At 36.5% G+C, this 14,836-nt stretch overlaps 1 protein-coding gene across 2 annotated transcripts in view; it reads right to left on the minus strand.

Moving 5' to 3' along the window:
* KCNQ5 (potassium voltage-gated channel subfamily Q member 5) overlaps window positions 1-14,836 on the minus strand; it is a 291,754-nt gene that overhangs the window by 167,613 nt on the left and 109,305 nt on the right. The window lies entirely within an intron of this gene.

Genomic DNA, 14,836 nt, shown 5'->3' on the forward strand with positions numbered 1-14,836 from the left:
TTTTTTCTTCCATGAATTAGTCCAGTTACTTATTCAATCTATCTAAACTGTATCCACAACACTGAGTAACAGAGCTCCCACGCTCAGCTCCACTGCAGTAAAGAACTGCTGCCTCTGCTCAGGTTGCCTTGATAGTCCCTGCTTTTATTTCACATCCCCTACTTCTTTTAGTTGCAGGGACCAAGTTTCTTATCCATCTTTCCTGTGTCCCCACCTTCATACCTTTCCCAGATTAAAGAATCCTAGTCCACTTTAATACTCCTCATATAGAAGCTGCCCACAGGACTTTTATCATACTCCATGACCACCTCTGAGTCTTCTCCTGCTTTAGAATATCTTTCTGGAGATGCAGGGAACCAGAACTGTACACAGCATTCACAATACCAAACATTTATCCAGATGTGTAATGTTTTCTGGTTTGTTCTCTTTTTCTTTCTAGTAATTTCAAACATTGCATTTGCTTTTTTTTTTTTTTTTCTGATTGATTCTGAACTTTGAGCTCACCTTTTCACAGAACAGACTATTGTAACTCCATTATCTCATTCCTGTGTGGTATTCATTAGCTAATAGCCCATCACTCAATGTCTGAAGGAAGGATTACTTCTTTTTCCCATGTGCATCACTTCACATCTGAATTTCATCTATCATTCTAACATCTGGTCACTCAGTATCATATGACCCTTCTGCAGTTCTTCACAACAATCCTTACTCTAAATAACATGCCATTTATCATTTCTTTCTTCATCACTTAACAAATCACTTATAAATATTCTGATCACCACAGGCATATGTGGGACTACTCTGGCGATCTACTTATACTGCAAAAACTGGAAATACATTCCTGCCCTTTTCCCTCTACATTTCAACCAGTACTTTTCTTCTGTGGGGAACTGCGCTTTTATCCCAGGGTAACTTTGTTTAAGAGTCTCTGGTGAAGGATCCTGTCAAAAGCCTTTTGACATTCAAGGAGGTCACATCAACCAGTTCTCCTTCATTTGCTTGTGGAAACCCTCAGAGTGTGCCAGGGTGTTGCAGGTCTCAATTCCCCTTTTCAAAGCCATACTGACTTTGTCCCAATACATTGCACTAATAATGTGTGCACTAATTTTATTCTTTCTTTATTATAGTCTCTTCTAATTTGTTTGTTGTTTTTTTGTTTTGTTTTGTTTTTGTTTGTTTTGTTTGTTTGTTTAATTGCAGACAACAGGTTTTCTCATCTGTGAGATCATGGATCTTCTTGGGAGTCCTCTGAAAAATACATTTTTCTGTAAATCACTTTCCTATCCTCTGGTATTGGAGTGCTTTTAGACACGTGGTCAGAGATGACAGCTGCTAATTCAGCAATTTAATATTTGAATTCCTTCAGAATAAAAGAACAGACTACACCATTACCAAGCTATAGAGATTCAGAATTTTATCAAATGAGGCAAAGAAACACAACAAACCAACCCCCCCCTCCCCCAGCAACAAACAAACAAACAAAAGCACCACAAAAACTCACACTAAGGCACTGTGTCAGATCTTCTTGCCAGAAGACCTCCAAATCTTCTTTTGCAAGACACATCTTATACTGGAGACTCTACACAAAGCTCCAGTCTGAAAGAGTACTGGGAGAGGAACCAGCAATGGAAGTCACATGTTTTTCCTGGGGCTTGATATAAGTTTCCAGGAAAGATCAACACTAATTTGCACTTCTGCTTCTCACATTAGATGCCGATACCTTTTCCTGTGCTTCCTGAATGTCCTCACTTCATCACACCAGTTAATTATTTCTGTTTTACCAAAACTGGTTTCCTTTCCTTTCTGACCTATCTCCACTTTCCTAATTTCCTTTCTATACTTTTGGCTGCATTTTGTGTGTATCTGCGTAAAGTTTTCTCTTCCACTTACCATACACTATCTAGCCAGTTTCATTCCACTGTAAATGGTGGTCCAGTGCCAATTTTAAAACAAGAAGTCCTCTTTTTAAATGTGTAATCAACAGCAAATGACAGAATATGAAGTCTTCTCTTTAATGTGTATATAATTGGACATATAAAATGAGTCAATCGTAAACCATCTGTTTCAATGCACAGTTATCTAATTTAAATATGTAGACATTAGCACAGACTCATTGTAGAGGATTTCAAAGCAAACTTCAGCCCAGCAGTGTTAACCTCCCAGTCACTGGAGACAGATGGGTCATACAGTGTAGCTCAGCCAGATTCTTACCATTAACCATTAATTCAGAAGTGCTCTAGGGCTGCCAAACAGGCTGGTTTCCCAGTTTCAGTAGATACAGTGAATGCTAAGGGAAAATTAAGAAAAAGGGTTTTGAAAGCTAGGAATAAATTGATAATATTCTTTAACCTTAAGATTTCTTACATACACTTCAAAAAGAAAACTGTTTTTTTCTCTCTCTCCACTCTTGGTGTTTCAGGGAGTCTGCTAAATAGAGCTGTCTGTTTCCAAAAATGCTACTAACTGTTGAGTGGAAATTGGATATTTTGTTACAAAATCAAACAGAAAAGCAGCAATCAAATACTATGATTCATAAAATTGAAGTAGACCTAATTATGAAGAAATCATGAAAGGAGATTTCCTTAAAAACTGGTGTAAGTGAACCTTCTGTTTCCCATTTTATTGCTCACCAAAAACCTTTGAAATAGTAGACCTGTCCTAAACAGAGGACAGATGCAAAGGAAAATTGCTCACCATTATATTTACTTAGTAAAACATTTCCAGAAAAAATATGGCTAACTCAATGAAGTCCCTCATATCACGATATATATAGTAAAAAGTAATAGAGTGAAATGGGAAATATGGATAATGATGTCACATTTAATTACAGTTTTCTAAGTAATCGACACATACAGAAAACAAGTTCTCTTGATTTTCGTGTCTGCCTGTCAAATTTAGAAAAAATTACACCATAACATCATTTCCAGAAAATTTACTGGTCAGCGTTCATTCCATATGTGCATCTCCTTTCTTTAAGATAGAAAGAAAAAAGCTATGAAGACAACATTGAAAGGCAAACAACAAAGAAACAAACCATGATATGGAGTAAACACCCATTCCCAGAAGGATGAGTAAAACCAACCTAAATAGGAACGTGCACCTGAAGCATTCATGCAAGGACCTGGGCATGTGGACACTGGGACCTAAATGGAAGTTTTTCAACAGCATACTTTTTGCTTGATAAAAAATTTAAACCACTTTTTTTTTTTTTTTCCAAACCATTTAGGACTTATGATACACTGGGAAGATTCCTGAGGCTTAGCAGCAAAGAACAGAGAAATGTGAGTGAGAGAACGGGAAGAAAAGGAATAAAAGGAAGTGAGCTAGAAACAAAGTTAACTCCAGAACAGGTTATTTGCCCAAGATGATGGAGGATAACCAGCTCCAAATCTCACCTCTGGTTGCATCTGACTTGGGCAAGTATGGTATTAGTATGAGTCTATCTCAGTCTGGAAGCTGTTTAGCACTGTCTAAAGAACTCAGTATTCATCTGCCAGGAGAGGAGCTGACTCAGCAGCCCACTTTTCAGGTATTCCTAAATCTCATGATGGAACATGATGCAGTCAGACAAGCAGGGACAGGATGAGGCTCTTCCACAACTCGTGGCCCACTTGGTAGGCTAGGGTCTCTTTTCCATTTTTTACCCGTGCGTATGTACCCTAGTTTTCTTCTGCATCTGTGCAATCCTCAGGATTCATCACTATTAATCTCTCCGGCTGTCCATACCAGCACACATATATGTATGAATCCACCAAATGAAGTACTCTGAGCAAACAAGCTCTGACTCAGTAAAACATATTCTTTTCAAAGCAACCACCAAGTAACCTTCCTGTAAATCAGCTTATCACAGCAATGGTGCATGCTTTTGACTAAAGTAGTTTATCATTCCCAAAAAGTAACCTGTTTCAGTTTAAGTATACAAACCCAGAATTAGAGGAACCCGGGGGCATTCTTTCCATTTTCCCCTCTTTTGAAAGTAGGAAGGGGGTTAATTAGTAGACAGTACGGTAAGTGCACATTCTCTGAAGAGTTATTTTATTCTTGCTGATTTTCATTTTTGTCAAAAATTGCAACAAGTAACTACAATGCATTTTTGGGTGCTAGTGCTGCAGCCAAGAAGAGCATTGACATCTGTTGGAGAAGGGAATAAAACTGCAGAAAGAGATGCATGTAACTGCAGTGTCAGCTATCACATTGCAGTATCCATGGATTTATGAAATTATCTAATTTTGACGTATTAAAAGAAAATTTGTATATCGGTGCCATAAAATCACACAACTTTCATATCATAACCTATACCAATAGAAGAAAGTAATCATTCATGCCATTTTTCTTTGTTTAAATTTTTATTTCCACCTGTAGTACCTGTTTGCTGATAAGGCTTGAATAGTGCAGAGGGAGGACTCATAGGGAATTCTGTGTTTTACTAAACCCCCTTGATGATTGTTGGCTAGTTAAAATTAACTTTGTGGCCTGTGATTTAGCCATTTTTTAATCTGTGCCATGTGTGGCTTATTGATTCTTCACTAATTTATTCCTTTAACCAATACACTTACAGTCTCTCAAACAAGTTATTGACTCATGCAAGCCAAAAATCTTGTACATGTAATGGAATAACACTGCTATTAATTACTGAAATACCAGCCAAATTATAATGCTTCTTAGTTCAACTCTCACAAATGAAAAAAAGAGTTTTAATTAACAATTATTGGTTCTGCAGATGGAAATTTCTTTTTTTGGCTCTGACTTTGAGTCAGAAGCTACAAGTGTTACATGTGACAGGCAGACGCAGACATGAAACAGTTGATTTGAATGACTTCTGGTTAGTTTAGGGAAAAAATGAAAAGGGTATAGAGTTAGGTAAAATGCTGCTTATTATTTTTAAAAATAAGAAATGTCTTGCATTATTCTTTGGTTTTCAATTAGAAACACCTTTTATAGAATAGTTTAGCTTTAAAATGTAAATCTCATGTGGACATGCCTAGATTAATTAATACAATTACAGAAAACATATCTTAAAACAAAATATTCTGTTATTCATGTTTAACTAGGAAAAGTTAAACAATTTTAAGAATCAGATTTATCTTACACTTTTTGCTCAGTTTATTAGTTTTATTTTGAATTCTGTCCTTGGTAATTTAAAACAACGTAGTTAGTTCCTTTTGTTTGTAATCGGTTTGTAGGAAACAAATGGCAGGGTGAATTTTGAGCTCTTTTAATGCTACACTATTTGCTTTAAACATGGAAATACCCTTATATTTTGTAAACTTTATATGCAAAATCTATATTTTAGGGCATAGTTATCTCTGATTTTTTTTTCATCTCTTTCTTGTCTTCTTCATTTCTTTTAATTAGCTTCCCACTGGAAGGAATATGAGTTACAATACAGAGAAAACATTTGCATATTCTTTGTAAATTAGATTAAATTCTTAGTCTGATGAGACAGAGTGAAAGATTATATATTTAAATCTCATCTCCCATTAAGTTCTCATTTTCTTTAGAGAGTTTTTCATATGTATTTAACTGTCTAGCAAAGATCAATTGTTAAACTACATTGCATTTTCACCTACAGACTACAGAGGGTATTAAGTTTTGAAGGTGTGTATGTTTAACAGCATTTCAATAAGCAGCCAGGAAATGCCACGTATAGGTAACTGTTTTAATAGTTTTTGCTCTAACCATTTTCCAAATTAATCTTTTCTTTCTGGGTCTTTCCTTCAGGCTGCCCTTCTGTACCTGAAGAACGGAGGCTAGGAGTAAGGCTATTAGTGTCTTAAGGCCATTTATTTCCTCGTCCATTTCTTCTCCCCAGCTACCTCTCTTCCTGCTGTCTGTAGGACATACCCTGCTACTGCATCTGTCCATGGGTCCTGGTCTGCTCTTTTACTAGTTTGTACCTACTCACCTCGTTAACTCCAATTCACAAAAACACACACAATTTTAGGCAGTTTACATGAAGACCTTTGCCCTGTCCTCCTAAGTCTTAAATCAAACAGTAGTGTCATGAGTTTAGTGGTTTTACAAGTAAAGACAAAATCTGCCTCCACATACGAAGTGATAATACCTAATTTCCAGGGTTGTGTCTCCTGGAATTCTAATAATGCCAGAAGCCCTTTTGGAAAAGACCACCTTCCAGTGGCTAGCCAAAGCCTCCCAGATGTGCCAGTTCAGCAGCAGTGGAACAGGAGCTACCTTCTAAAATGTACACCACCAAAGCAGCAGAAGGAAATTGCCTTTCAGCTCTTCTGATGGGACTGGCCCACCTCGTGACTACTGCAAGCAGCAAGTCAGGAAGCGATATGGACTGGGTGCTCACCCAGCCACTGTTTTGCAGCACTGCAACTTCTGAGCTTTATCATCTACAAGTGAGAGCATCTCTCTGATCACAGTCATAACTGTGACAGTCCTGCAATCACAGAAAGAAAAGGGAGGTTCAGATGAAGCTGATGGACAGTATTCTTATTAGTAATCCTTCATTTTAAAGAAAAAGTGATTACACTCTATGCAAGTAAAGTGGAATGGAGTGTGTGTCCAAAATGACAAAACTGTTGCAAGAAAAGGAAAAAAAAGAAAGGTATCTCTGAGTACGTTATCCTATAACCCAGGTAACACTTTCTGTCTGAGTAGAGAGGTTCAAAATGTGTAACAGATAAGGTTACTTCCCATGAGTTGGCTAAAACAGTAAGTTACCTCAGATATTCTTTCCTGTTGGTGTCAGTACCTCTCCTGTTGCTACTCACACTGGATGCTACAATCTTATCGAGATGTATTCTACCAGCTCCTAACAGCTTCCTTTGATTTATTGCTGTAATAATCACTCCTCAGCTTGGCAGCACTTCAATGGGAATTGTGACTGCCCTGGTTTCTCAGAATCAAGTCTAACCTGCTCTAAATCAGGCAACAGATATCAGTGACTACTTTTCAAAGAGTGGGCATTTCTCCTTTCTGCATACATTTACCAGTCCCTCCAAAAAAACTCATGCTTACTTAGCATAGACCTTGTTAGTATTAATCCGTTGATATTGCTTAAGCAGTGAGAAGAAGTCTGTTCTTTACACCCTGCCTTTGTACACCTTTTTTTTTTTTTTTTTAAATTTTCTTTAATTTTTTACCCCTATGTTGTTTGTGCTGCAAAAGATCCGGTCTGTGCTATCAGTACAGAGACTCATTATAAATATAGAGAACCTCATAAAACAAACATAGAGTGGTCAGCAGAATGATAGCCTGCACACTAAGCTTTTCATCTCAAGAACAGGTATCCGAAAGATGTATTTTCTTCAGGTTATTCTCCTCATGTCTTGCACATATAATCAACTTCCCAAGAGCAGAGCAGTCCTATTGCACAACTACACCATAATAATGGTCCTCAGTGTTATCCCAAGGCAACGTCGTTGTGGCGCTGTTGTGGTCTCACAAGACCAAGCACAGATGGAATTTCAATAAAACCAAAACCATCAGGCTACCTGCTCATTCATCCTTCTGCTTATTTCTCTGATGTGGAGACCTGCAGTATGCCGATGTTACCAGTTAATTTGATTTTCAACTACTTTGTGCCAAGACTGCACATCATTTTTAGGTACTCTATGAATCATTTCTACTGTATATTTCAACATTAAATAGAGTCTGCTGGCAAAGTGGAAATAGAGAAATCTTGAAAAATTAGAGTTTACCAGACACAGAATGAGAAATAAAATTTTCCTTCCCTGCTCATCACTAAATTCTTAATTTTATTTGTCTTGATTCTGAAGTTTTCTACAAATGATTTAATTTTATAAAATGTTAAGCAATTGTAGAAAAACCCACAGAGTAAGCAGTCCAACTAACCCCCATTGTCACAGTAAAAAGAAAAGAGAAAACACAAAAGCAATAAATGAAGACTGAAAGGAAATCCACTTATTTTTCATAAATATCCCAGCTATTAAAAAGTAAGACATTTTTCACTTAATTAAATTTTGATTTGCAAATGATGACCTCAGAAATAAAAACAATTTAAAGAAGTTGCACAAAATTAATAGTGATATATAATACAAAAATAATTGTGATATTGCAGTGAAATATCTTAAGTTCTATAGATTATAACAAAAATATAGTAATCATATTAGAATCACACAAAAACAACTGTTTTTTGTCCTTACGATAAAATCTGTGTAAGAAATATTTGAAGTGTTTATTGCATATATAAACGCTTATCTCACTTCTAGATAGAGTTATTTATGCACTGAGTGTGACTATTTTTGATTTTGTGAATTTGTAGGGTTTTTTTTAATTTTTGATTTTTCTTGTTTCCTTTTTTCAAAAAACATTATTCCCAAGATACAACAGCCAAGTGACCCATTAACTTACCTCCTCACCTCAATGTTTCCCAGTGCAAATTCAACTGTTTCTCTAAACATTCTCCAAACTGCACTGAATCTTAAGAAATATATATTTATCTCTTTTTATCTTCAAGTCATTATTCAGATGCTTTTAGTATAGAACAATCTTTGACTCTATCCAGATCAGACAGTACTTACTAAAACAACCATTTTGGCAGGGGCTACAGGGATACAAAGTGGAGCAACCCAAGCTCATTCTATTTCAGCCTCACACAGCCAAAGCATCTGTTACTCATTTTACAAGTTGCTAATGACAGAGAACAGTTTTCAGCTCCTACTGAAAGTATATAAAATACAATCACTAGGAAAACCTCAGATAGAAGGTACTGGAGCCTTCTTTGCAAACATATGCTGTTGCATTTCCACTGAATATATATATTGAGATACTGAATATATATATATATATAAAAGAAGATAAAAGCCTTATATATATACATATATAAGGCTTTTATCTTACTTTTTCTACCCACTGTTCCTATTATAATATTTATGATTGCATTTTTATTGTCCTGTAGATTTCTAATATCCTGACATCTTTTGCTTCCCTTTGTGCTTCTTAAAGACACTTTGAAAGCTAATCCAGAAAAATCGATTTTCTCTCTGTATAAAGTAAACACAGCCACTATTGTTCCTTACTCTTAAAAAAATATGGCTCTGAGGCACTACCTTTACAAAACATCCTCGTTCTGAGAACATTCAAGTCCACTGCTAGTACAGAAGATAACTTTCAGGCTCACTTCATAGAAATGTATGTAGACACTAAGCCTTGGTGTTAGAGGCTGAAAAAAAAAAACCTAAAACTAAAACTAAAAACATTTCATTGCGGCAACAGTTTCACCCTACATTTGCCCAGAAATATAAAGAGAAGACAGACAGCTGCTGTTGAGGAAAGAAACACACTAAAATGTTGAAGCCCTGCTATATTTAATTACATTCTCTGCATTTCAAAAGCCTTATTTAGATGTGAAATCTTAAATAAAGCTAGCATAAAAACAATGGTGATATTCTCATCACAAGATTTGGTCATGGAAATGAGCTTGGACTAGCCCCACTGTTTTGGTTCTACTTTTGCAAAATGCTGGTCCGTATGTGATCCTGTACGTATGCAGTCGTTTAGTACCATATATTGACGTGTTCTGCTGTTTTGGTTAACTGCTTTTGAAAAAAGGACTAACTTTTAAAATTGAAATCTCATTCTCTGAGAAAGAGAATGGATTCCTGCAAAAGTCTCTGTCATTGTCATAGTTTTGGCTAGTGCTAAAGCACACATAACTTCAGAGGCTAACCCTGCTGAAGACATTCAGAACTGTACAATGTGAAAAGCAGTTTGACAATGGCTGTGAAAAATGAAAATGATCAATGAGGCCATTGACAGCGTTGAACTTTCTTCATTACACACTTGTATTTGCCCTTGGTTAACAAAAATTAACAATTCTACCCTTCAAAAAGAACTAATTACATGTGACAAGTTACAGTCAATGGCTTCTGTATCTGTTGCTTATCTTGACTGGATTTATTCAAAGGAAAGCAATTATGAATGTAGGAATAATAATTAGCTTATTGTTTCCTTTTTTCTTCTCCATAAAGTTTACATCTGTTTTTGGTAAATAGAAATGCTACTGAATGATTAAATTAGTTATTAAAATTGGATTCAAGCAGAATTCACCAGAATATGTATTCTTTTTTATAAAAAGTTCTTCTTTAGAGATGGAAATCCAGTGAATTTAGCTGCATTATAGAGGCCAAGAATGGATTTCGCAGAAAGCTCATCACTTCATAGCCAAAATTTGGCAGCCAAGGAACTAAAAAAATTCAAGTTCCTGACAGAAGGCCAATGGAATAGGCTGTTGTAGACAGAGGAGTAAGTTCCAGTGTTCAGTAAAAATCTCAAGGTATACTTTTTTTTTTTGGTAGTAGCTATCCATTCGTAATAGTTAAAATTCCTAACACAAAACAAGAAGATATCAGAAGTGATAATGAACATGTATGGATATTTCTTTATAAAAACATTACTGACATTTTATCACCATCTATAGTAAGAGTGCCACTGGTTTGGCATATTTCACTGGTACTATGCAGTAAGAATTGAGACTTTATCATAGAGCACTGTAAATGATATGGAGAAAGAAGCCAAACTGCTGAATATCACAGATGGTAAAGAATTTAAAATATTTTAAAAGGCAACAGAATAACAAAGGAGAATGAAAGCATAAAGAGACAGAGATACCAGGAAAGGGACAAAAAAGAAAAGAGTTGGTTGGCACTGATGACATACAATCTTGGACAAAGTGATAATTAACTGAAGACATCACATGCTGCTGTTCAACAACAATGACCAAAAGACAATTTGAGGTAAATGTGAACAACAAACTGAAATCTTCTACAGCACAAGGGATAGTAAAAGCTTGGCTTTTGCTACACATTCAAAACTCTGAGCAAGGAGATGATCACGGTTCTTCTAAGTATTAATGACACATTTACCAGTGAGAGATAAGGCTCTAAAGTTACAATTTTCGACTTCTCCTACAAGCATATCTCATGTTGTGTTCACGTCCCTGGTTATATGATGAGCTGTGGTCAGACAGTAATGGAGTGCCACTTCCAAAATCTGGCCCCTGCCTACATGAAACTGTCCTGGTGAACCACCCTACTGGGTACTAAAATGTTCCCCATGAATGAACCTCCAAATGCCTGAACCAAAAGCTGGACCTCAACTGTATGTCCCCATTTTCTCCCACTCTACTACCACCCAATGGGAAAGGCCCACAGCTACATCCTGACTTACCTTCCACTTCTGATGCCTGACCAACCCCACATTTAGCCAAAGCCTGCAATGTGTGGGATTCATGTCTTACATGTCTGCAAGAGATCCAATTGTCTGGGCCAGAAACATCCCAGGAACTGTAAAAACATTCAAGCATTTAATTATATGGATGATGAGGAAACAATGGTTGGCATCTGCCCTGGTTGATTTAGTTTACTTCTGTAGGTGTATCTTGACATAGGTATTCAGGCTCTCCTACTCTTTGCTAGCAGCCAGGAAAACTGACTTTAGAGAACTGTTCATTACCAATTCAGTTCAAAACACAATGCGTATGAGCTTATGGCCTTTAAAGTCAACAGAAAACTTAGAAGTCTGGGTTTTGAAAATTGCAAAGAAAAGACAAAGAAAATAGAAAGTAAAAATACACGTGTAAAAAATCTGGAAGTTTCTGAATATGAATAAGTAATGTTTCTAAATCATTTGCAGTCATGTTTGAAGTAACAAGTCTCAGAATGAACAGTGTGCAGAAATGCATTTCTAGCAGGGGAATCCCCTAGCCACTCGGCTTCAATTTCCTGACTATAAAATGTGAGAAAACAGTCCTATTTACATGTTTCTCACCAATAATTTGAAAACTAGACTTGAAGAGGATAGAGGCTGTTTATTATAAACTTACATGTCTCTTGAACAGATGAATGCTTGTCAAGAAACACACATTGTTTCTGCGCCATCTGATACAGAATAAATAGCCTGTGCAAAAGACCAAGTCATATGCTGGGCAGTCCCTCTACAGGATGCATGCTTCTAATCCCATAGCAACCTCTTGCATATATGTATATAAAACCTGTCATGATCTGATTATTCGAGATTCAGTTCTGCTCTGATACCTTTCCAGCCTTCCACTGAAATCTTCTGAAATACTGGTCTCTGGGTTTACACAGGTTTTCACACTTGGCTAAAAACTGTTTTACCCTGTTCACTGTGGACTACTGGAAGTAGGTCCATCCATCCAGAGTTTTCTGTAATTACACACTCATTGTCTGTTCTTCAAGAAGCACAAGAATAGCAAACCCATTTCTAAAGAAAAAGGGCTCATTTCCACAAACCTAAGTACATCAGTAGATAATTTCTAAGAATGCATATCATAAAAATAGTAGGCAAGTTGAGATAGTATACAGGAACTTTTCTCCTAGGTCACTTGAACTGAATTTTCAAATTGGCATTTTCTGAGGCAAAAAGGAACAACTATTCCAACAACTTCAGATTTCCATCTTGTTCTCTTTCTTTCTCTCATGCCTTGTCAGTATGAATAATGAAGAGTAAACACCCAGCTGGTTACACATTCAATATCAATCTTCCTTTCTCCTGGGAATGTAACACGCTATATTCTGTATAGTATAATGGTGAAAAGGAAGGGAGAAAGAGTGAGAAACCCCAACATAAGAATAATTTTCTTTTGTTCAGTCTATCACATTTTTAGAAATTTTCCATTATGTAATGATAAACAGTTTCAGTTGAAAATATACAGAATAGATTTCCTTATGTTTTAAGTACTTCTTGTCCAAAGCCAAGAATATATAAGTAACTGATATTTACTACTAGTAACAAGTGTTACTCAGTCAAGCTCTGTTTATAATACAACCTCTAGCAGCCGATCTTACAGAGCAAACAAACAATAAACTGTCATGCCAGACTCTTATGGAAATAAATATATGAAATGGAGTTCTACAATGTAATCCATTTAACCAATGTAGGATCTGTTGTAATAATTTGTTATAAAGGTTCAGAGAAACCTCAAGTAAACATTTACTGCCTATGTTAAAGAACAGAGAGGCATTCTCAGGCTTTTACTGGAGTATGTGCTATTTCTCCCAGCCATTCAAAGCTCATTAGCTGTCACAGCAGAGGCAAACAACAACTGTGACATGAGCCACTAAAAATACCTCTTATTGGCATCTGTCCTGTGGTATTTTGTGTTCATTGGAACCTTCAGTGGGTGTGTGAAATTTTCCAACTGCTTATAATATATAGGAATGAACCTTAAAAGACTCAGTTACAGGCCTTTTTGCATAGAGAAGGGAGGCACAAATAAAAAGCAGGTATTGCTACACGCTAGAGCACTGTGTGCTGCTTTCCACTATGCAGAGGTTTGTCTCCAAATAACATTTTTGCAAGGTATGGTGAATGTCTATCCAAAAGCTGACAGATTCTATTATTTCCAAGAGTTTGCCAGACATAATTTGTTTTCACCCTGTGTCTGTTTGATTTCTTCCCAATGTGTAGGAGATTAGAAATTCTTTTTGCTTATAAGACTTTTTTTCCTACAAATGCCAAATGCAAAAGCTTCACCTATATTTGTGACTCCCACTGTAGCAAATGAAAAGGCGAGGAAAAGGAACAGATCTTTTAGGCTTATACTCTGAGTTTAGTCAATAGCCTGGAGAAATCCACATGGGCAAGGCCAGGAGAGGGAAGCCACTGAGTAGGACCCTGAGCATGACTGGGCTGTATGGGAGCCCAGCCTGCACTGGTAGAAGAAAGGCTGCCCTGATTCTGCAGCTCAGTCTTGCCACCGACTGACCATCTCCAGAACATTAACTGCCCCAATAGGAGTCAACAGAAACTGCAATGCTTATTCAGTGCCATGAGGCTTAATCTCCATTACATAGCTAATTTCCAGATATGTAAAAGCTTTCTGCCTTAATTGTTTCTCTTGTGGTACATATCTAAAATAAAAACATTTATAAAAGAAGAGTTGTTCAATGTTTCTTTATAATTTCCCATAGAAAAAAAAAAAGCCAATTAAACAAATCACGAAGCTAGCTTATAATAACAAGTTAATGAAATGCTGTGGGTCTTGTCAGTTATCTGAGCTGATGTTTGCAGTAGATACAACTGTCTGTGGTAGGTCGTTGGCCAAAAACAATAAAAGGCATGAAGAACACAGAACAACTTGCACTCAATTAAGGAAGTGTCATATTATCTGGCATTAGTTATACTAAACAATAACAAAGTTGAAGAAGCCTAAATGATCTCAGATGCTGGAAAAGGAAAGAGCTCCACCACAACCTGCATTCACTGAATGAATCCTCAGTGTCTTAGGGAAAATCCACCCGCATTATCAACTCTTTCCAGCCATTTAATGTGCATTGTGAAGTGAATGCACAGCTATACAAAACAGCTGAGCTAAGCAGAAAGCTTCCTGCTTAAAAAATTATTGCAGAAGATATTGGTTCACTATGCCTCCACAGGAAATTGAATAAGACTTTACTTCCATCAGCAGATCTAGTGAAAAAAGCATTAATCATATCACTTTATGGAGTACGTCGGCATTACTAAGTCATCAGTTTTTTCCAAGTTGTAAGACAAGACACCATTTCTTGTGAGATAAATAATGAGAAATTACCACTTAGAAAACTGAAGAAGGCAAGTTCATACACTGTGATGTTGATCCTAGCTCGGTGGCCCTCAATATACTTTCATAATTAATTTACAGCTACAAGGGCTAGCAAATTCACATCATCAGAGATTTGAGTTGGTAAAAAAGCAACGAGCTTAGCTATTTATATAAATACCAGATGCCCCTTTGAGATTGTTTGTATTGGTCAGAAGGGTGTTCCATTTCAAGGAGATAATGAGTAAGCAAGTCATAAACTGTAATATGCTAAAGATAATGATGATGAACTTATTTTTTTTC

This window comes from Anser cygnoides, chromosome 3, assembly GCF_040182565.1.
Source record: "Anser cygnoides isolate HZ-2024a breed goose chromosome 3, Taihu_goose_T2T_genome, whole genome shotgun sequence".
NCBI classification, from domain to species: Eukaryota; Metazoa; Chordata; class Aves; order Anseriformes; family Anatidae; genus Anser; species Anser cygnoides.